This window comes from Acinonyx jubatus, chromosome C2 (genome assembly GCF_027475565.1).
Source record: "Acinonyx jubatus isolate Ajub_Pintada_27869175 chromosome C2, VMU_Ajub_asm_v1.0, whole genome shotgun sequence".
NCBI lineage: Eukaryota > Metazoa > Chordata > Mammalia > Carnivora > Felidae > Acinonyx > Acinonyx jubatus.
Window position 1 is genome coordinate 31,547,335 of NC_069384.1, and position 24,742 is coordinate 31,572,076.

The window sequence follows — 24,742 nt, forward strand, 5'->3', positions numbered from 1 at the left end:
TCAAGGTTATTTCAACCGACAACTCTCCTATAGGGCATTTTCCTCCCAAACCTCCCAAACACTGAACATTAACATCTTTGCCAAACTGAGAATGAAATTTCCTACCAATTTGCCTTTGTGTATTAGTGAGATTAGACATTTATGTTCACATTACCTTGTCACTGATATCCTATTTTTTGGGAATATTGTGTTCCTATGCTCATCTTTTTTATTTTTAAGAACTATTGTTAGGTGAAAATGTCATCCATTTTTCATATGTGTTGTAGATATATTTTTCCATTTTGTTGACAATTGTTCTAATCTGGTTAAGCATTTTTGTTATTCTATCAATAAAATTACATAATATAGATTACATGATAAGTAATAAATTATGTAAACATTCACCTCCATTTTCATCCTATACTTTGGTCTTTATTTTTTTATGTTTAAATATTAATCCATATACATTTTTGTATATACAGTAGCATATAGAAAGCTATTGCTTTCAAACAGCCCCTTAGTACATCACCATTATTGAACAATCCATCCTATCTGTGTTAGTATGAACACCTTTATAATATCTATGTAGCTTTTTAACTTAAAAAATAGGAAGCTTTTCTTAGGCCAAATTATTCCCTGGCATAGTACTTAGCATCCTCATGTAAAACTCCAAAAATGGTTTTCCAGCGTTTTTAAAGGGTGAGAGTACCTTCCCCAACATGCTGATCATGAGAGGACTTGGAAACGTAATGACTACATATATGAGGCCAAATTTATCAGTGAGAAGTTTGATACATTTTAGAAGCATCATGCAATTAATTCTTACATGAAATGAAATGAATCTGACACAAAGAAATGGAAATGAGTGCGAACAGCCCTAAGTGCAAGGTTATTCACCAAGAGGACTCCTAATGACAATTACTGAACAATAGTTACAAAAGCTTAGATAGACAGACATGAATTTATAAACATATTTTGGACCAAACAAACACCCCACATTGTTCTCTGGGCACCTCTCTTTGTTTGTTTATCTCATGAGATATAAATTGAAACAGTACTTAACTACGATATAGTCCTATCACTTATTTTATCACGCAATTAAGGACAGAAAAAAACAAAAGAATGCAGATCACACATCATTTAACAAGACAGAAGGTTAGCAACCCCATTACCTTTACTCTTTGTCACAGTTACCCATACTTCCTGCAGACTTTATTCTGTGCAGTCTGTCTTTGTGGCCAATGACAAGTGAAACATGGAGGCTGATTGGTTGAAGGACATGGAAGGGTATGGATGGAAAGGGGAAGAGAAGTTCCAGTCACAGTGACACGGTGATTAGGAGATGGCCAATAAAATGTCAACTTACCAGACCCAACTAAAACAAAACAAAAAAAAAAAGAAAACATGAAATAAATAAAAATAAAGAAACAGAAATGAAACAGAAAAAGTAATAAGATTTGACTTAACAATGATACTTCTTTTAATGTAAAATAAAGAACACATTAATATTTGGCTCATAAGCTCCATGAATGAATATTTGTTAGCATTTTAAGTATAATCATGAATAATTTAAGAGAAATAGAAATGAATCTTAAAATCTCTACTATGATTAAATGACAGAGCTACAATGAATGATATCTATACAATTCTAAAACACTTTCCAATGACTACATTTTGCTATCAGATGACAGGATTAGATAACTACATACGTAATGAGTTTAAAAACACAATAAATATTAACTGCTAATGCTACTTACAATAGAAATCAAGCATCTTAATCAAAGGCAAAATAGTGTTAAATCCTACAACTCTACCACCAGATTACTTTTAAAAGGTTCATGCTGCCAATGATATTCTATTAAATCTGTGTTTCTCATCCTTGAATAAGCACATAAATCACCCTAAGAATTGCTTAAAATACAAATGATAATTCCATAGGTTAGAAGTATGGCCTGAGATTTTGCATTTCTACCAAGCACTCAAGTGCTTCTGGTCCCCGACAGTAGGTTGAGGAGCAAAGTTACTAAAAGGTGTTATACTTAAATTCCTGCAGAATTTTAATTGAGAAGATACAGAAAAATGTGAACACATGAAAACAGACAAAACTTTATAAACCTATCTAATAAAGTCATAACGACATTACCTGCTTGCAAGGCTGAAACACTGGGCATATTAATATAGGAAGCGTGAGTAACATACTTTTTAAATACTGGAAAGTGATTGTTTTGTTTTATTCTTTCAGAAACAAAGGTATTAACTGCCAAACGCAAAACTTTTTCATAATAGCCCCATACACAGCAACAATATATTTTACTCAAATAAATAACTCCCATGTCTTTAAGTTAAATCAAATTAATTTGACTTGATATACATTCCTATAGTTTATTTTTTCATTTAATTTATTTTAATATTTTTTTATAAAGCATGGTGGAGAGGTGCAGGGCTGGGGGAGAGAGAGAGAGAGACAGAGAGAGAGAGAGAGAGAGAGAGAGAGAGAGAGAGAGAGAGAGAGAGGGAGAGAATCTTAAGTGGGCTCCACACCCAATGTGAAACCTGATATGGGGCTCGATCCCATGACCCTAGGATTATGACCTGAGCTGAAATCAAGAGTCAGGCACTCAACTGAATGAACCACCCAGGTGCCCCATTCCTGTAGTATAAATACAGAAACTATTTCACTGCTTCTGTGAAATGGTACAATTGTAAAATAGTGACAATAACAAAACAGAACAAAAAAATCAACTTCGATCAGACTATAAACAGCTTTCTCAAGTCACTTCCGACGTTGAATCTGAAATTACATTTCCTTAATTTGTGCAATGAGGGAAAGAGACAACACACTAGAAAGGGGTTGGGGGTGCTCAAGTATCTGATGGAACCTCAGGATATTTTGGTACAATGTACGGTCTGAAGTAATATCTTCAAGCTGGAATTATGTTGCTTTGGTTTTGCTGTATGGGAATGCTCAATAATCCATGTAGAAGGATAAAAATGTATGTTTTAAATAAAATATAAAATAATTTTAAAAAAGAAAAAGAAACGAAATAGAGACAAAAGTTCTCTCAACTAGTGATGTCACATATACAAAATTTAAAGGTGACTCAGAAACACATTTCAACACACATCTTTCTTTCATGAGTACATGAGTAAAATAATTTGTCTTTCTTTTTCACTCTAAAGAAAAAAAAAACTTTAAGCATAATATCTCATGCATTCAGGCAAGAAAAGTTAAAAAACAAATAAGCTTTTTCTCAACTTACTCAAGGAATAATCAACATGCTATGCTACCTAGACTTGAAAACAGAGTGGACAGGACTTGGTAACACTTTTGAGTCCTTAAAGATAGTGTCTTTTAAGTGACAGGAAGAAAAATTTAGAAACTACAAGAGAGAGAACCTAACAAACAGTAGCAATAGAATTTTGCCAAATAAATGAATGAATGAATGAATGAATGAATGAATAAATAAATAAATAAATAAATAAATAAATAAATAAAAACGATGTAGAAATAACTTACAGGATAACTTGTGAAAATAAATTTAATATTAGATGGATACAGTTAAAATCAAGCCTTATTTAAAGTCAAGAGACTACAGGAATGATTCTTAAAGATTTTCTAGTCATATTTTTAGTAATTTAAAATTCCTTAAACATCTCAAAAATATCTAATGTTAAAACAAAAAAAAATTACTATGAAGCAGATCATTTAAAATTTAAATGCTTATATGCTTAAATGCTTTTCCTTGCTTATAAGTTTTACCAGCAATCAAGCCATAGGAGTTGAATCTTTCATTAATTAAAACCCAGTATGTTCAAGAACTTCCAGTTGATGTGTTTGCATATCATATCAATAACAAATGATAATTGGAAAATAGTTCATAAAGTTATCTAAGAACAACATCTAACACAGAAGCTTCCAAAGCATCAGAGGTTTTTGAGAGGACCCTATCCTGAATGATCATTTAAGCTTTTAACAACCATGATTATCAGGAAATGATGCCTCTTACCTAAATGAAAATCTGCCTGTCACAATTTAACCCTCCTTTTTATTTATTCTAATTTCCATAAACAAATCAATGCCATTAATATCCTCCATATAAAACCCCTTTACTCACTTGAGATAAGTAATCATCCTGAACTTTCTCTGCTCAAGAATAAATGATAGAAATTTAAGTTGTTTTTTTTTTCCCCAGATTTCCCCTTTCTCCATATTTCTCTCAGGGACAGGTCAAAGAATTTTCTTTCCATACAGACAGCAGGGACCTTCCATACGATAATCAGGGCCCATTATTGTCCAGTTAGTTGTGTCCAGAAAGAATCAGAGAAAAGCAGAGTAGTTTGAATCATGTTCATTCATTATCCTCTGAAGTCTGTGGTTTATGGGTGGCCTCTCTCCTACACTCCCTAACTCTTGTCAACTTCTTTTCTTTCTACTTTAAAGGCTGGGAGCACCTCTACCCCAACTCCCTTTTCTCGTTAAGAAAGGAAAAGCCTGTCTGTCTCTATCTCTAATAAAACAATAAAACTGTAAAATGTTAGCACTGGAAGTGACCTTAGAACTTATCAGTCTAACCCTATCCTTTTTGCCTGAGAAAATGGGAACTTAAATTGTTAAATACCTTTCTCAAGGTCACAGATGACTAACCAAAGACTGCCTTCCAGGCTTTTCGACTAAATTCAAGTCTCTGTATACATTTTCCTACTGGTTAACTGGTTTGGGGAGAAATATATGCAATAGGACATAAAATGTATTTGATTTTACGTTTAAACTGTCATAAAATGCCTAACTTAAAACCATCACCACTAAAACCATTACTGCCTACATTTAAAAACTTTCTAAAGTAATTCCTCATGATACTAAAAAATCTTTTAAGAGTAGTTAGCTACAGTTTAAAAAAATATGGAAAACTAACAGGTAAGAAGACAGTAGGCTTAAAACCTCTTGAAAATTCACCGTTTTGGAAGAAAAAGTAATGTGATCATCTATTAAGGGTGAGTCATTTTTAATGATTTCATCACCTGAAATCATTATAAACTGAATAAAAGAATACTCTTTTGAAAAATAAGAACAAATAATATTTCTACACAATTACTTTTATGGTAAATATGTTAAGTAGGAAGTAAAACAAACTTGAAAAGTAAATAAATATTTTTAAGAGATTAAAACTTGCTATTTTTTAAACATGGCGACACATGCACATGATATATTCCATCTGCAGTAACATCTCTAAATTTTTTTTTTATATTGGAGGAAGTATGCAAAGGGGTGAGAGATTAGAGAATGTGACACAAGGCTGAGTTTACATAAAAAGCACACTGTTTCAAGCTAGACTGTATTTTCTGAGTGGCACAAAGGGGAGTTATATAAAGCCTAAGATATATATAAATATATATACACATTTATATAATATATAATATATAAATATAATACATAAATATAATATATAATACACACAATACATATATAATATTTATATACTATATAATACATATATGTGTATATATTTATATGCTAATATATAAATATATACACATTTGTATACTATATAAATATGTAATTCATATAATATATGGGGACTATATAATTACATAACTAAAATTTAATATATTTGGAGGCATACAAATATTACATCCTTGACTAATACTTTACTTAAAAAAACAACTCTAAAATGTTTGGGATAATTTAGCCTTTGTCTCTCTCTCTCTCTCTCTCTCTCTCACACACACACACACACACACACACACTTAGAATAAGAGACTTTCTTTCTCTTTTGAATGTGACATCAAAGGGATCCCATTACTTACTTTAAAATCTTGTAAAATGCATACTATACTGTTCAGACAATAATCTTTAGGTATAAATGAGAAGGTAAGAGAAGCAAAAATGGAAGCAATGAAGGAAGGGAGGAAGGAAGTGGGGAGAAAGAAGGAGGGAGAGGAAAGGAGAGAAGGAGGAAGGGTGGTGGGGAGGGAGGGAGAGAGGGGGGAGGGAAGATTTCTTCTATCTGCTTGTCATATACAGGAGACAAGAGTCAGATGATAAATGTCTGAAAAAATATACAAAAGCTAGAGAAAGGCTCTTTTTTTCTTTTCTCTTTTCCTTTTCTTTTTTTTTTTTCCATTTGAGAAAATAAGGTAGCTGTAAGATACTTAAGTCTTCAAATTAGGTCTAATAAATATAGGGAGTAGCCAATCTTGATAACTACTTAGGCCAGAAGAGAAGAAGATAATGGGCCTAAATAATAGCATGAGTGACTTAGGGAAAGTATAGAAAAGAAGCAGTTAACAGTAAAGGTCACTGAACCATGAATTGGTTGCCAACTGTGAAGTCTCCAGAGGTCTTTAAAAATGGGATTTATTTCCATTTGGCCACAAGAGTTTAGCTATAACACTGTCTGGTAAAGGAATAGACTAGTTGACTCTTAGAGGGCTTTCTACGCTATGATTTTTAAGAGTATGGAAATTCAGAGGCAAAAGAGGACAATGGATATATCCCTTTGGGAAATATTCCCAATATTATCCCCTCAGATTATGTATATACAAACACATACTCTACCAGAAAATCTCCTCAAAAATATTCTTTTCAGTTAATATTACCTTAAGTTGATGAACTACTTTATACAAATAGCTCATATGATAAATCCAGAAGATAGCAGAAATTCCAAGAAAATATTTGCATAATTAACACAACAATATGATTAAGATTTTGACATATTCACACCAAGATCTCAATTTTTGAAGTATCATGATAAATATATTCATGTTTATCCTTATGAGTTATATAAAGTATTAAGATTCTTATCGTTAGAGATGGGCTATATAATTATTTTGAAATGTAATGACAGAAGACTGCCACAGTATTTGGGTCTAAAATAATGTAAGTATTCTAAACTCCTAGAATGATGCTATAAAGGATTCCATGGTTAAGCAAATATATCTATGGTGAAACCAATCCTATTAGTAAACATCAGAGAAGAACAGCTTTCTTGAATGTGCTATATGGAATTCTGCTATTCACAGATACTAGTTTTCATCATTAGTAACTCAATTCTAATAAATCTTTAAATTGATGTCATTTTTTTCATTCTCCCATATAGTGCTTTTTGAATAGCAGGGCTCAATTAAGAAATCTGACAGCCTAGAATTGTAAATACCACATCCAGAAGAATATGAATGAATGAAGTAAAATAATGAGTTATAGGATTCTTTGGGGAAGAAAATACATTTTTATTAAAATAGAGGAACACTCAAATTTTCAAGTAATGAAGCTATCTACCTTTGAACTGACAGAACCCAGTCACTGTTATGTCGGAGAAATTATATGCATAGATACTCATGAATGATAATATCTCTAACAATTAAAAACATTCAGGATATTTTAATACTAGGTATGATTTCTTTTGGGGGAAAAGATTGAGTTTAACTTAAAAGCCTGTCATTATGTCTTTCAACTTTTCAGACATAAAAATAGAGTGATTAAGAGGGGAATTTTTAGAATATATTTAATAGATACATAAAGTACTATGAACTTTTCCCCTCACTCAACTATCTCACATTATTTGTGGATCACTGGTCAGGGAGACAATTGTGGTTGTCACAATTGAAGGGTGATACTACTGGCATCTAGTGGAGAGAGGCCACGGATGCTGCTAACCACCCTATCATGCACCAGACAGTTTCTCACAACAAAGAATGAGCCAGTCCCACATGTTAGGAGTGCAGGGCTGAGAAATCTTGCTACAGATTATCTGTTCACCTGAAAGTTTAACAGAAGAGTATAATTATTCTCCCCCACATGTGTACAAAGTACCTTGCACAACCTCTGATGTATCATAGATGCTCAGAAAAAGTTAATACTTTTCCCCTTTCCCTTCCATTTCTAAAAACAAAAGGCCCTACTTTTCTGAAAAGCAGTTATCAAATGGTACAACTTAGTTACGTGTCTACGAAAGAGTCTGAGATGGAAATGTAACTACTTGGGAATCTATGACAATGTGTGTACCACCAGACAGGATCTCAGGAGCATAGCTTGATGGTAATATTCCCTAAATTAATTTAGAAAGCCAGAAACCTGGATCCTTCCTCTCCCTCCTCCTTGAGATGTACAATTCATTACCAAATTCCATAGCTTTTATTTTATAACAATTGTCCATCCCATCTCCCTCTTTCTAGCTCCATTGCCACCACTCTGGCCCCAGTTTCTCAACAGTGGTCAACTGAAACTACTGACTTGATTTTTTCCAATCCGATTGCACAATATGGCTAGAATGCTTAAAAACAAAACCAACTAAATTAACCTGATTATAGTATGTTTTTGCTTAAAATCCTTCAGTATAGTTCCACTGCTCTTAAAATGGAGAACAAAGGGGTGCATGGGTGGCTCAGTCGGTTAAGCGTCCAACTTCAGCTCAGGTCATGATCTCACAGTTCGTGAGTTCAAGCCCCACATCGGGCTCTGTGCTGACAGCTCAGAGCCTGCAGCCTGCTTCAAATTCTATGTCTCCCTCTCTCTCTGCTCCTCCCCCGCTCATGCTCTGTGTCTCTCCTTCAAAAATAAATAAAAACATTAAAAAAAAATGGAGAACAAAATCCTTAACACGGTCTTCTCACATCACCTGTCCCCTGTCATCTCCCTAACCAGACCTTCCTTCTGTCCTTGAGTATACCATGCATGATCTTACTCTGGTTCGATTTATCTTGTATCCCAGGATCCCCTCCCCACCCTTCCACTGCTTTACCTACTTAATTCCTTTTTACCTTAGCTCTCAGCTCGAAAAAAACCATCGTCCAGAAACTCCCTCTAAATGTGATGCTAAATCTTTTTAGAATGCCATATATTCTCATAGCAACCTTAATTTTCCTCCCAGAGCACTTACTATAGCTTAAAATTACACATTTAAGTAATTATTATGTAAATGTCTATCTCCCAAGCTAGCCTATAAGCTCCATGAGAGTAAGCATTTAACTATTTTCTTTGCCATTATTTCTCTAGAACTTACCAAGTTGAGAACATCACTCACAATGTAATATCACTGAAAGAGTAAACACATGGCAATAATGGTCCCATTGCCCAGCTGAAAGCACTTTCTCCCTCCCTGGCATATCTGTATCTTTACAAATCTATTTTTCACATTCTGCTAATTACTGTTGCTATTTGTGTATATCTCCCTTCTTCACCAGCTATAATAAGCTCCGTGAAGGCAGGTCTCAGGTCTTAGTTATCTATGTACCCTTTACAGCAACCAGCATACTATTTTGCATATAGAAAGTGCTCCAATTTATACAGAAAAGTGCCAGATTTGAAAATTTGGAAGCCTATCTTCAAATGGCATATTTCATAGAGGGTCTCGAGTTGGGGTACATAATGGTATAAAGATAAAATTACTCCACTGACCACTGAAACAATTCTGTATCAAGATCCTCTCCAGAATTAACAAGGTCTCCCTGCATGAATTACATAACCTTTCTACATCTCAGTTGAGAGGGATCAGTGTCAGCTAACTATGTGTCAGATCACACACCAGAAACCCTCACAGCAGCTCTGTAGGAAAGTACTCAATGTGGCAATTTGCAAGAGGAGGGAAGTGAGGATTAAGTACCTTTCTTTTTTTTTTTTTTGTTTTAAGTTGATTTATTTATTTTTGAGAGACAGAGAGCAAGTGGGAAAGGGACAGAGAGAGAGAGAAAGAGAGAGAGAGAGAGAGAGAGAGAGAGAGAGAGAGAGAGAGAATCCCAAGCAGGCTCTGCACTGTCAGCACAGAGCCCAGTGTGGGAACTCAAACTCACGAACCTTGAGATCATGACGTGAGTCGGGCGCTTAACTGACTTAACCCACGGAGCTACCCAGAAGCTCCAAGATTAAGTAACTCTCTTAAAGTCATACCTCAGGTAAGAAATGGGGGATTGACATTCAGGTCCTTTCAGCTCTTAAAACCTTCCCTCTTTTTTACTACATTGAATGACTTCTGTGTTGAAATAGTTAAGCCTTATTCTAATGTAATTTTGGTTCTGTTTTGGCCCCACGACCTAAACCAAATAACTTTTAATAAGAAATTTTTCATAAAGGAAATCATCAATCATCAGAAAAATGAAAAGGCACTAATTAAATGGGAGGAAACATTTGCAAATCATATATCTGACAAAGGGTTAATTTCCAAAATATACAAAGAATTTACACAACCTAATAAAAAAAATCTGGCTAAAAAATGGGCAGAAGGTTGGAATAGACAGTTTTCTATTTTTTTTTTAATGTTTATTTATTTTTGAGACAGAGTGAGACAGAGCATGAACAGGGGAGGGTCAGAGAGAGAGGGAGACACAGAATCCGAAACAGGCTCCAGGCTCTGAGCGGTCAGCACAGAGCCCGACGCGGGGCTCGAACTCACAGACCGCAAGATCGTGACCTGAGCCGAAGTCGGCTGCCCAACCGACTGAGCCACCCAGGCGCCCTGGAATAGACAGTTTTCTAATGAAGACATACAGATGACTAACAGACACACAACAAGATACGCAATATCATTCACCATCAGAGAAATGCAAACCCAAACCACAGTAAGATATCCTCTCATCGTGTTAGAATTGCTGTTATCAAAAAGACAAGAAATAATAAGTGTTGGCAAGGGAACCCTTGTGCACTGTTGGTGGGAACACAAATTGGTACAGTCACTGTGCTGAACAATGTGTAGGTTCCTCAAAAAATTAAAAATAGAACTATCACGTGATCCAATAATTCCACTTCTGTGTATTTACCCAAAGAAAACAAAAACACTAATTGGAAAATATATATGCACCCCATGTTCACTGCAGCATTATTTACAATAGCCAAGATAAGAAAGCAAACTATGTGACCAACACTGGATGAATGGATAAATAAATGTGGTATAAATACAATGGAGTGTTATTCGGCCATAAAAAAGCAAGGAAATTCTGTCATTTGAGGCAACATGGATGAACACTGAGGGCAGATGGTAAGTGAAATAAGTCGGATGAGAGGTAGACAAATACTGTATGATCTTACTTATATGTGGAATTTAAAACAAACAAACACACAACAAAAAATACCAAGCTCACAGCACAGAGAAAATAGATTAGTGGTTGCTTGCGGCAGGGGTAAGAGGTAGGAGAAAAGAGTGAACGGGGTCAAAGGTACAATTTTCCATATAAATAAGACCTAGGGATATAAAGTACAACACAGCAATCACAGTTAATAATACTGTACTTAAAAGTTGCTAAGAGAATAAATCTTGAAAGTCCTCATTACAAGAAAACAAATACCATGTATTAATAATAATAATAAACATACACCATTTTGTATGGTGACAAATATTCACTAGATTTCTCATGGTCATCATTTTGCAATATACAGAAATACCAAATCATTTTGGAATATACTTGAAACTGCTATGTCTTATGTTGATTGTACTCTAATTCAAAATTATTTAAATACATGATTCATGCATTAATACATAAAATTAACATAGATATAGAACTATTCTTCTCAGATGTGAGCAGGTTTCACATATGTAAGAAGATTATGAGGGGGAAATAAACCATGTTATATTTTATATTCTCATAGAAAATCAAGGTCAAGGCGGGCTCAGTCAGTGCAGCATGCAACTCTGGATCTTGGGGTTGTGAGTTTGAGCTCCAAAAATAAAAAAAATAAATAAAAAATAAAATCTTTAGAAAAAAAGAAAAACAATGTCAAAACAGCCAATTTCATTTCTGAAAAGTGATGTGAATGCACTCTTTTAGGACAACCACTGTAAATGCCAAATGTATGTAGTCAAGTATCAAATGACACAGTCACAGTTTGCTATATGACAGAGACATCTCTGACTTCAGTTTCCTCATCTGTAACACAGAGCCAAAGTAAATAAGGCCTTAAGTCCCCACCCATGTTTAACATTCAAAATCTCCTCAACCTAGCCCAGTAAGTTTATAACTTAACATTTATTACCAAGAAACTTAAATCAGGCCAAAATTACTTATTTTCAATTAGTATATTTGGGGGGAATAGAAAGCATAAGGAAAACACAAGAGGACACCTTATCTCTTTACTAATGACCTAAAAGAATACAGAAATACCTGTTCCACCATCCACAAAGTTAACTTTAGAAGCACTTTGTAAAATGGCCATATCTATCAGTTTCCATTGTGCAATGCTTTAAATTCTCTCCTAACAACATTGACCACACAAAATAAATGCCCTAAAGCTAAAGCTAACTTTAACAACCGTTTATGGATTTTCCCACCCTCATCAATCTGTTATAAAGCAATTACTCAGCTGTATTTTGTCTTATACCTATTTTAGTATTTTCTACAGGTGTGTTTACACTGACACATTATTTATCAAGTCCTGAGAATAATAGTTTAAAAGCAAGTTAAAGTGCTCATGGTATTTTAATCAGTTTTGCAAACTCCAGGCAGGCATGATATTGTAAAGTAGTAACTTCCTATTTATACAAATCTTTAGAAACAATAAAACAAAAAGAAGCATATTATATTTTCAAATTACTGAAATAACATTTAAAGGACACCAGCTGCTGCATAATTGTAAATTGCAATGATTCTAATGATGACCCTGATGTTTGGAATATGCTAAAATGATTTGTGAATCTACAAGAACGTATACTGTTAGCATAATTTACATGGTGTCTACCCATAAAATATTTAAAATGATAGCAAATAAAAAACTAGTACACAGGAATGCAAAAAAAGTCAAATTTTCAATTATCTTGCATATTTAATTTATCACTGGGTTCATCATTTTATTTTTTTTAAAGGTATATTTCTTTATTTTGAGAGAGAGAGAGAGAGAGAGAGAGAGAAAATGTGAGTGGGGGAGGGGCAGAGAGAGACAGAGAGAATCCCACGCAGGCTTGGTTCTGTCACCACTGAGCCAGATGCGGGGCTCGATCTTACAAACACTGAGATCAAGACCTGAGGTGGAATCAAGAATCAGATGCTTGGGGCGCCTGGGTGGCTCAGTCGGTTAAGCGTCCGACTTCAGCTCAGGTCATGATCTACTGGTCTGTGAGTTCGAGCCCCGTGTCAGACTCTGTGCTGACAGCTCAGAGCCTGGAGCCTGTTTCAGATTCTGTGTCTCCCTCTCTCTCTGGCCCTCCCCCGTTCATGCTCTGTCTCTGTCTCAAAAATAAATAAAACGTTAAAAAAAAATTAAAAAAAAAAAAAGAGTCAGATGCTTAACTGACTAAGCCACCCACGCGTCCCCGGGTCCATCATTAAAAAAAAAAAAAAAAAAACATGGTGCCCTGAATGTCAAATAGTCTACAATTATTCTCTTTATGATTTTTGAAAGGATTTTTTTTTAAATAACCTCTATACCCACCTGAGCTCAAACTCACAACTTTGAAATCAAGACTCCCACACTCCACCAACTGAGCCAGTCAGGCACCCTTGATTATTCTCTTTTAAACAAGAATTATCTTGGGGGGCCTGGGTGGTTCAGTTGGTTAAATGCCCAACTTTGGCTCAGGTCATGATCTTACAGTTCGTGGGTTCAAGCCCCATGTCAGGCTCTGTGCTGACAGCTCAGAGCCTAGAGCCTGCTTCAGATTCTGTCTCCTTCCCTCTCTACCCCTCCCCCACTTGCGGTCTCTCTCTCTCTCTCTCTCTCTCTCTCTCTAAAAAAAAATAATAAACTTAAAAAAAATTTAAATGAGAATTATCTCACTTTATGTCCTAATAATTCTAGATAAAATAGACTATATCAATATGAGTTGCCTCGCAATTAATTATTTAACATTAAATGATACATAAAATACAATATCACAAAATAATTCCATGTCTTAAAGTTATGTGAGATTTTTAGCAATGAATGTTTTAAAATGAGCTACCCATCAATGACTAGAGCAAAAAGAAGTAATTTATTTCTCTAAATTTCATTCTCAGAGTGAGTAATTCAGATGGTATAGATTCACAAAACTCTATTACATATTTCCAAATTGATGCCATTATTTCAGAATGTAGGTTCCTAAAGACAGTCACTAAGTTTTATATCTATCTATATAGCTGGGTGAAAAGAAAACCTCACCAACTATTATGTAGATGGATAAATCACAGAAAAGCTCCAAAGATAATGGAAGGCCCAAGATGTGCTATTTACTAGTATGGTGCTGTGTCATTATTTGTCACAGAATCATCTTATGTATCAATTATTTCTTGAACCTGACTGCTGTACTTATTTCTTCAAATACTCGCTTGGCACACACATTAAGAGAGTGTTTCCAATTCTCTGTAGGAAGGCCATGTGGAGAATGCTTTTCCTTTGGGTTAATGTTTAAGATTTTATACCAGTTTGTTTGAAATAACTGAAAGCAACCCAAAACCTTCATGAGTAAATGAAAGAAATCTAAAAGAATGTCACATCTTCAACAGTCATTAGGGTTAAAATGGCTGTTTCTGAAAGGCTAAGAGAACACAAGAAGTTCTTTACTTTATCCTTCCTACAAAAAAAAAAAAAAAAAGGAAAGGAATCATAGGCCATAATGCTGCTGGGTCTCAATCAAATCCAACAGTAGAAAAAAACCAGCAGGAGTACAGCTTGGCGTCCTATTTACACCAGTGGATCAGACAGCTAGGCGAGGGAGGTATTCTCACAAATCACTCTCTTGTTAAATTCTGTAGTGGGACTTCATTAAACCTCTTGGCTGATGGCATTTTACTTTCAGCCGGTTCACAAAGAGCTCAGCTGGCAATACTCATTCTTTAAAAGTCTCCACTCACACATTGTCTTTCTTGGGATTGCTTTTTATAATCGCAAATCTCTTTTTCTCATCAGCTCCTCAAATCTTCTATGGGTTTTTTTAAATCAGTATTTTAACTACAAAACAAATAACAACAACAAAAAACCCACAAAAATGCCATGACAAGTCCTATAAGGGAGGTATTTTGAGTAAGGCTTTTGGCTTAAGCATTAAAAGTAGCAATACTTACGTACAGGAGATGGTAAGTAAATACAACATTGTGATGTGCATGTATGTTTTGTTTATATACACAATATGTACACATAAAATGTCCCCCATGCTCTAAAGTACTGTTTCCCACAGCACCACTGATTTTACCGGACCTCTATGGATTATTGCCATATGACATGAAGAATTGTTCCCCAAAGAACCAGTCTGCTATACCTTGTTAGAGTCTGGCAAACATGTCACACACATATCAAGGTTCTCAAAGTCATCAAGTAAAGCTTTGGGGGTCTTAGAATATGTGTTTCATCAAAATGTTGATGAACTCACAGTCCTTAACCAGGATCTTGGATTATCGTAAACCTAACTTGAACCTGAAAAAGGCCCCTTGACACTATTAGTTTTGGCTTTGACTCAAATAACCACGTTAATGGTCAGAAACAATGTACTATTATGCTGCCGGCTTTTCTGAAATCAGCAATTTAAGCAAACTGTTCCAACAAATGATTTAAATGAAGTCTACATCAAAGAAAGGAAATTTAGGACTGAAGGGCCCAGTTTTTTCTCTCATTACTTCTTTTATGCCTAGATATCATACGAGCTCTAAAAAGTCATATGACTCTTACATAAAGATCTCATATGCTGATAGAAAGCTAAACATAGTGAACCCTATTTAAGGAAACTACAAATTTACAAAATAGGCTTTTTTTTTTCCCCAGAGAGTTTGTTTTTTAAGTTTATTAAAGTTTATCCCCTACTACTGGCAGTAAAATCCACAGTAAGCTATATTGTTTTAATTTTACCTACATTTTAATTTTACATTCTGAAATAATTATCTAGTGGTCTATTAAAAAAATGTCACATACACACAGTATGTTACAATGTGTGAGATTAACACAATGTGGTTTGGTGATCTTCAAAGCTATGCTGTACATCTGAGAAAATGGTGAAATGCACAGACACATGCAAATACACATTTCTTTTAATGGATTATGCCTTCTGATCTATTTTCAAGACTATCAAAGTTCTAAGTTATATGGAAGCTTTTAGTGGAGACCATCTATCCATTTTTTTTTAAATCTCCAGTTAATTGTTCCAATATATAGACTATATTTATGAAGGTTTTCAATAACATGCATCCTATCAGGAAATTTAGCAGCATTAAACATACCAGGATTGATAATAATTATGTTTAAAGATCAAAGGGTATCATGTAAATTATGGATCTGTTTAATCAGAAAGGCCAAACTTATTATTTGGGTTGCAAACACTAACCAAATACACATAATTAATACAAAAAAAAGTATTTTTAACTAAATGCAGATTTTTTTTGTATTATACTTCACTTATCCATTGTTGCCTGAAGAAACTAGAATAAAAATTAACATTTTAAACCACAATTATAGAAGCCTTGTTTATTGGAAAGTGTTTATTGTGTGCCTATGTAAAATATTTTAGGAGACACACATGTGACTCAGACCTTAACTCTCTTTATACAGCTAGGGATAGGCAGCTAAGAGCACTGAAGACATATGAATTTTTTATTCTGACACATGAAGACAGATCACTGAAGTGAGCACCCCCTAATCATCATCCTTCATATCACCTAGTTTCATTGAGTATCTAAATGGTTCACACAGTGTGCTAAGCATTTCATATCTATTAGCTCACTGAATCACCCACAGCAATCCTTTGAGGGAGATATTTTACCGCTATTTTACTAATAGGAAAACACTGTGAAATTCTTTTTTTTTTTTAAATGTTTATTTATTTTGAGGGAGAGAGACAGAGAGCAAGCCAGGGAGGGGCAGAGAAGGAGGGAGACACAGAATCCGAAGCAGGCTCCAGGCTCTTAACTATCACCACAGAACCCGATGCGGGGCTCAAATTCACGAACCGTGAGATCATGAATGACCCCAGCCGAGGTCAGATGCTTAACTGACTGAGCCACCCAGGCACCTCAAGACTGCAATTCTACTCTACAGAATGCTTCCTAATAGTAGCAGGGAAAAAAAAAAGATGTCTCCTTAAAAGACTGTCTGAAGAAATATTAAGAATTAATTTTCAAATATAGATCTCAATCCTAAGGAGCCACTGAAAATTATCTTTGCAGAAAAAGAAAACGCTCACCAAACTCTACATTAATCAGCTACCAAAATACTCAAATCTCTATGGAAAAAATAAATACTACCGAGAATCTGATGGATTTTTAATTGTTTTGGAAGGAGCTGATGAGAAAAGTAGTCATAACAATTGCTCTTCCATAAGCACTTCATAATACTCAAACCACTTTTATGAGCATAGAAATATTTTGTTAATTATTATTTTATCTCCTATCGGTTCACTGATGTTTGTTTACATTATATGTATATATATTTTTTTCAACAAAAGAGAACACTGAAACTCAAACTGAATGACTTTCCCTTGATTCACCCACACAGAAGATGTGATATGAGCACCAAGGATGCCCCAAAGACTGAGAAGACAAAGTGAACACAGTGTTCCTCTAGGGAACTCAGAGTCATGTGGGGCAAACACTGAAATGCAGCAAGGGCAGCAAACAGCACCCAGCAGGTACATCAAAGGGGGGGATCCCTGACCTGCTCATGGGTGAGGCCTGTGTATCATGCTTCCTCGAGGATGCTTACCTGAGCTGAGTCTAAGGAAGGAGTAATTAGCAAGTAGAAGACAGGGCAGGTAGAGGATAGGGCATTTGAGACCAAGGGACCAACATAAAAGCCCGGAGGTAAGCCACATGGTGGTAGTGCATGGAAAAAAAAAAAGTAAACAATGGAGTGCTCCTTCACTGAAGGGAGTAGTGAGAGGGGACTTAGTGGCCAAGAGGAGCACTGTTAAGTATCTTGGGTCTTACCCTGGAGAGATGGAACCGTGACAATGTTCAGATTTGTGTTCTAGATGGATGAACCTCTTGTTTGGAGAATGGGTTCCATTGGGCAAGATGGAGGCGAGGAAACTGATTAGAAATTAACAGACGACAAAGGCCTGAATGAAAATAGTGATGTGAAGGTGAGAGGGGTGGTGGGAGGGTTAAGAAATATTTAAAAGGCAAAAACAAGTAGGATTTTGTGACCACTGACATGGGAGAAGTGTGAGAGTCAAGCATGACCCCCACCCAGCCCCTGAGCTATCTATCTACTGGCATGTAGCTGCTGGCTGTCCTGGCCTCCACTGATGCAAACAGGACAGAATTCACTTTCTGCCTCCTTCTCTGCTCCCATTTTCACTGCATCACTATTATTTCCTGTGAATTAATACTCACACTCTGGGTTAGTAGAAATCTGAAAGCTTAGACAAGCCTCTGACAGCTGCTTCTTGTTTTACTGAAAATTATAACTGCTCTTCAATTCCTAGTTCATCGGGACACGAAGTAAGGGTCAATCATAAACTGTAGCGCCCGAGATATTTCAGCAAAGCTGCTTGTTTGAAGCATGTGGTTCACCAGCAGCAAGGAGAGAAGCTCTAGGAAACATCCCATTAGCAGCAATTAAGTCAGCCAAAAGACAGTGTGGGTCTTTTTTTTTCTGCCTTTGTGTCTCCCTGGTCTCATGTCAATCTCAGACTTTAAGGCTCAGCCTTCCAGAAGCTGTCAGTGGCTAATCAATCCTAATGAGGAAGCACTCTGTTCCTTCATTGCATAGTAGGCATAAATACTTATGGGAAGCACCAGACAACTAACAATTCTTCAGAACGGAATTGAATGCACATCCTTTTGAGGATTCATTTGAATATTCCTACTGTGCACCAACAATAGATTTAAAGAGACAGCAATGTCATTCATGGTACCATATATTATCACTAAAAAAATAAAACAGGTGACGAAATGGAGAGAATGGAGTCATTTCACATCAAAGGAAGAAAAACGGACAAGCACTTATCAGAAAAGAGCTGGGATTTCACAGAAATCCCACTCGTCTGGGAGCAGAGCATCACCTGGTTTAGAGATGTTTGGCATCTGCCTTTTCTTTTAACAGAGCTGCTGCTGAAAGGGCAGAAAAGCAACTGTTTCTTGAGCTTCAAAGAATAACTGGTCCCTGTGAGCGGTCTGCAGAGGAGTGCAGTGAGGTGTGAAGTAAGATCTGAATGTCCAGCTTTCTGTGTCGGACTGGCCCAGCACTCAGGGCTAAGGGAAAAGAGGGGGCTAAGTGTCTTTTTTAGTTCCTATTGTAAGACAGACAAACAAAAGTGGGATTAGATTTTCTTAATGGTTCAACTCAGCAAAGATAAAATGTGATTGCTTGGAGAATGGCTGGGGTATGGAAGTCTGTTTTCAGTCTGGTTTCCTGTGACAGACACAGTGATGGGAACATGAGCATTCTGGTGACAGAGTCACAAATTCACTTTGGAAATAAAATTGTGACAGTAATAATAGCTGCTTTATCTATAAAGTTGCAAAGGGAGTGGAAAGATTGATAATGCCCTCAAGTTTGCCTTGTTTAAGCAATGAATATCACTGAAGCAAAGACTCAGACAGACTCTTAGAGGCAGAGCACAGACTTGGATATGGGAGAAATGCGGAGTTTCAACTAAACTCTGTGTGGCCTCATCCTCTACCTTTCCCTCAGGAGAGCACTCCTCAAAAATGGAATTATTTAAAAAGTTATCAACATGACTGTCCTCATAAACATATAATTACTCATTTCAAAGGGCTTGTTATTAATCCTGCAGTAAGTAAAATTATTTTTCTTCCTTTATTTTTCATTTAGTGCATTGAAGCTGTATTCACCATGCTTTTCCCAAAGGCTAACTTCGACCAAAGTGAATGTATGTTGCGGGGGAGGGAGAGGGGGAGGGCGGGGACTCACTTTTTAAATTAACCATGAACTGGTTCACAAATAAAAACCAGTAAAAAATAAAACTTAGCTATCATGTGATTTCAAGAACTTCAGGGTCCACCTGGCAAACATCTAACAGAGGCCTAATAAATAGGTTTAGATTACGATAGTAAAATAATATGAAACAAACCTGTGACCATTCTCAGAACACCAAGCAGAGGCATAAATTTTAGCCCTTTCAATGGCACACTGTTTAAAAACCTGGCAGGGAGCCTCTATGCATCTATTTTGTTCTGGTTAGATTTTATATTTTATAGGTATGTTACAACCTATGAAATGGTTATTAATACCACAGTATATATCTTTTGCCTTCAAAGATGGGGTCATCATACAATATAAAACACAAGTTCAGAAGAGAATTCATTCCTACCAAGACAAAGCCTACAATCCTGACACTTGTCAAATTGAGACATTAAAGTGCAAATATAACAATGCAATCGATCAAAACTGAGATGACATTAAAAAGATGCCTGACGTTTTGTGTGTATTTCAGGTTCACAAAGAGAATTCTTGAGGAGGTGTGGAGACATTATACACATAGAAGGAAAGTAGGGGCAGACACACATTAAGTATAAATATAATAACATTGATGTTAGTTTAAATTTATAGATAACAAAACAAATTATTCCACTGAATAAGAGAATATTATGCTAACTGAATTTTCTGGTTAACTGGGAGTTAAGCAGAAACACTTTTCTGTTGTAATCATTCCAAACAGTGTTATTTCACCATTTTTATTGGTTATATAATAGACATTAATTATTTTTCAAGAAAATCAAATTACTGCAGTCTTTGCGTTTCATTCTGACAATCAGTTTCAATGATATACCAAAACTGACATGCGAGTTAAAGGAATCTGGATATTCTTTTTGAAGAACTGCCTAAATATTTATGGAGTCCAGGCTGCACATATTTTTAACTGAAAACTTCTTTTGTTTAATTTTTTAAAAGTTTATTTATTTATTTTGAGAGAGAGCAGGGAGGGGCAGAGAGAGGGAGAGAGAACTTCAAGAAGGTTCTGCACTGCCAGCATAGAGTCTGACACAGGGCTCCAACCCACAAACCGTGAGATCATGAGCCAAAATCAAGAGTCGGATGCTCAACCGACTGAGCCACCCAGGGACCCCGAAAACTTCTTAATATTGACAAATTTTATTATTATTTGCCTATTTCAAGAGTAAAATAAAATCTGCTATGTTATAAATAATCAATATTTTGATTTGGCTCGATAACTTGGTGTTTGCCTGCTCCAGAAGAAGTAATCCATCCAATGTCACATTAAGATATGTATGTGGTATAGGTCTTAGGGGTGCTGTTACTTGCTAATAACAGGGTGTGACCTCATAGTTTATTCATGGGTTGATTGATTAATTGAAGCTTCCAGGTGGTCATAAAGAAGAATAAGTAGTTTTTCAGAATATGACCAGGTCTTGGAAAGAATTACCAGGAAACACCCTATTTTAAGCAAAGGTAACCTGAGGTGCTGAGAATCCAAATGATTGGAAAACATAACAAAACAACAAATCCATTGAACATAAAATGTAATCTTTTTGATGATTTCTATTGCCTAATGGTCATTATTTTCATTAATTTATCTAATTATTTTGCAAAAGTTCAATGTAAATCTAGCACCAGAGCTTTGATGGCACACACACACACACACACAAAACCCACTTACCAAAAAGGCCAATAAATTTTGTTTCATGATGAAAATGTAATACTTTATATTTGAGAAGAGTTTTGAATAATTTTACATCACAAATTATCATGACTATATTAGTTCAATTTCTCAATTACAATAGCAGAAAAAGAAAAACCCTATCTGTCTAGAATTATCTGAACAGTACTAAATAACCAATAATTATTAAAATAAGTAATAAAGCTATCAATATGAATTGATATGAACTAATATGAATATGCTTCTTAGTTACAAAACATATACTTTGTAAGACAATATTTTAAATAATTATATATATAATTTAATCCTTATAAAAGCTCTGAGGATGGTATTACCATACCCATTTTATACACGGGGCAACTGAGGTTCAAGAAGTCTAAATCACCTTTTCTAGGTCACACAGTTAGTAAATGATAGAAACTGCTAAATTCTGACTCTAATGTCTATGCTCTTAGCTACACAATTTTTTGTAATACATTTCTTCCAGCCCTGATAATACCCAAACTCTAAAGAAAAATTTTAAAGTCCTTTAATTTTTTTTTTCAGTTCAAGTATGTCTTTATTCCAGGGATTCATGAACTTGCTTGTTTAAAATAAAAAATAAAGGGGCACTTGGCCAAAACAGTTGGTAGAGCATGTGACTCTTGATCATGGGGTCATTACTTAAAGCCCCAGGTTGGGCATGGAGCTTACTTTCAAAAACAAACCAAAAAATAAAATAAAATAAAATAAAATAAAATAACAACTTTCTGTGTTCAGACACAGATTTCTTGAATTAGGTTCTCCAAGGGCATTCCAGACAGGTGGTGTATTTAATAAGATTCAGTAAGTATAGATTTGTAAGTAAACTCAGATAACAAACTTCTGATAAGTTTAGGACACTCTGCCTAGTCCTAGGTTTAGCTCTAGTCCCTTTCAAACACAGACTACTAGGCAGCCATTGTTAGATGGCCGTATCTTCAAATTTGATCCAACAGAACCTAACTGTTAGCATTCAGAATCAAAGCCACTGGTAGCTTTCTGAATTTACCATAGGATGTCCTTATGATATTTTTACCACTCAAGCAGAAGGTTGAAGTCCATATTCATATTTCAAATTGGAACAAGTATTTATTAGATAATACACCTCCTATATGTCCAGTACGATGCTAACCACTATGAAGACTATACTAGTACAAAAAACAGGATAATTCTTAGAAAGAATATTTAAAGAATATATACGGGTAGAATTTCCAAGAAAATAGAATTGGGATTTCAAGAAAAAAAAATGGAAAGAAAGAAGTGATTCCAAGTCAAGTTTATTTTTTAAATGTTAGAACTAATCATATCTGTACTGGGGATGAAATCCAATCGTCACCCATATTTAAGAATTTTTTTTTCCAGTAACTTCTATCTGGAGAACAAAGTTTTGTTGCCCAACATCACCTCCCAAAATTAAATACTTATTGTATGAGGGTAAAGGAAAGGAAGATTATTTTTGAGCCCATGCTGACTCCAATAGTTCCTGTTAAAAATGAACCACAAATAAAATATAGAAATCAAGAACTACACTACTGAATTTCTTATTATAATTGTTTCCTGCTATCAAATAGATTCATTTGAAATTAGTTTCCCTTGTAGTACGTAGTATTTTTCTGTATTCAATCTCGAATGAAGAAAAAAAAATACAACTTCTCAAGTTTCCTTTGAAAAGTTTCCTGTTTTTTTTGATTAGTTATCTTCTGCAGTTGGGAATCATGTTACTTTCTTAAGCATTTTATGTATATTATTCTAGAATGGTTAAAGATATTTTAACAGTGATGTTAATATGCATATTTTATTTTAATATTTAAATAAAAGAATGCCTTCTCTGCACTATACAGATATTTCATAAGTTTACAGAAAACCCAATGCAGTTGAAGTAAAATATTCTAAATTCCCAAAGTAGTTTCTGGATCTGATCATTTGTACCCAATTTCCATTGAAATTCAGGCTTAGGGAGTAAGAATTACATATGGAAAACTTAAGGCTGAATTAGCTTTGGACTTAGTTTAAAATTACAGGAAGAAAAAAAATTAATAAAATTGCAGGAAGAAAGTCTATTTTGATTTCAATGTCCACTCTACATACAGGAAAATGGTATTATTGAAAGCATCAGACTCCTGAGGTAAAAGACTTTAAAACATAAAGTGAAACATATCTCTTTGACTAATGTGATAGACAAATCAACCTCCCTGTCACCACTGTCTAAAGAGAGATACACCTTTTCATGTCTTGTCTTATCCTGGGCTCCTTTTCCTCCCTCTGGGGGGCTTTTGAACTGGGATTTGACATCTCTTAAATTTGTGCTTTTTCTAAACGTAAAGGGGTTTCCTTTTCTTACAGTTTTAGTCTTACACGGAGTTCAAGTCTAACTCAGATTAAAGAGAAGTAGTCTAGGCCTCAGAAATTCAATGTTTGTTCTTGATCTTTTCTTTTCCCTTCTTTCCTTTTGTTTTTATGAGGTTGAGCTAAAAACCCCAAAGTGGGACATAATGGCTTTACAGACAGAAAGAAAATATTCTTTCTTCTTTTTTTTAAGTGTAAAAAGCCCACAAAACTCTTTTATAGAAAGCCCACAACAGAAACACTCCTCAAAAGGCACCTTTTTCTTCATAATAGCCTTAGAGGAGCCAGTGTTCAGAAAAGATGACAACTCCAAGTGTTGCTAATGTCAGACCCAGAAACAAGCTGTGGTTTAGGGCCCAAATCCCTGTTTACTCTATACCCTAGTCAAAACACAGGGGGAGGGATTCACCAGCAAAGTATGTTTTAAAGGTCATTGTCTCTCAAATTCCGCAATAAAGAATTTGTCCCTAAAAAGAAAAAAAAAAATGGGAGAGTTCTCGGATGAGACACAGTGAGAAATAATCGGTATGGCATCATGAAGAAAGGAGAACAGGGATCATGAAAATGAGAAACATCTGGATAATAGATACGAAGGAAGTGAAAGAACCATTTCTGCACAGCAGTTTAAGATGGGAGTCCGGCGTTCAAAACTTGTAGCCATCGAATGTGGCATCCATTTGGGTTCAAATAACATCAAATAATAAATCTTTATCAGAATTGCAAAGGGCAGGTGCAACTCATTCATTCAACGACTATTTACTGAATGTTTGTTATGTCACAGGACTGAAGGAACAAAAGAAAGTGGCAAAAGTCCCTACTCCGTGGATGGGTCTTACATTTTAGAGGGAAACAGAATTCTCTTATATTTGGGTTCAGAATTGTACAGACCCTTGAAAGCGCACGGTCCGAAGGAATGGTAGATTTGTTTCCGT

At 35.2% G+C, this 24,742-nt stretch overlaps 1 protein-coding gene across 6 annotated transcripts in view; it reads right to left on the bottom strand.

Moving 5' to 3' along the window:
• Positions 1–24,742, bottom strand: part of ROBO1 (roundabout guidance receptor 1) — a 1,120,365-nt gene that overhangs the window by 85,363 nt on the left and 1,010,260 nt on the right. The window lies entirely within an intron of this gene.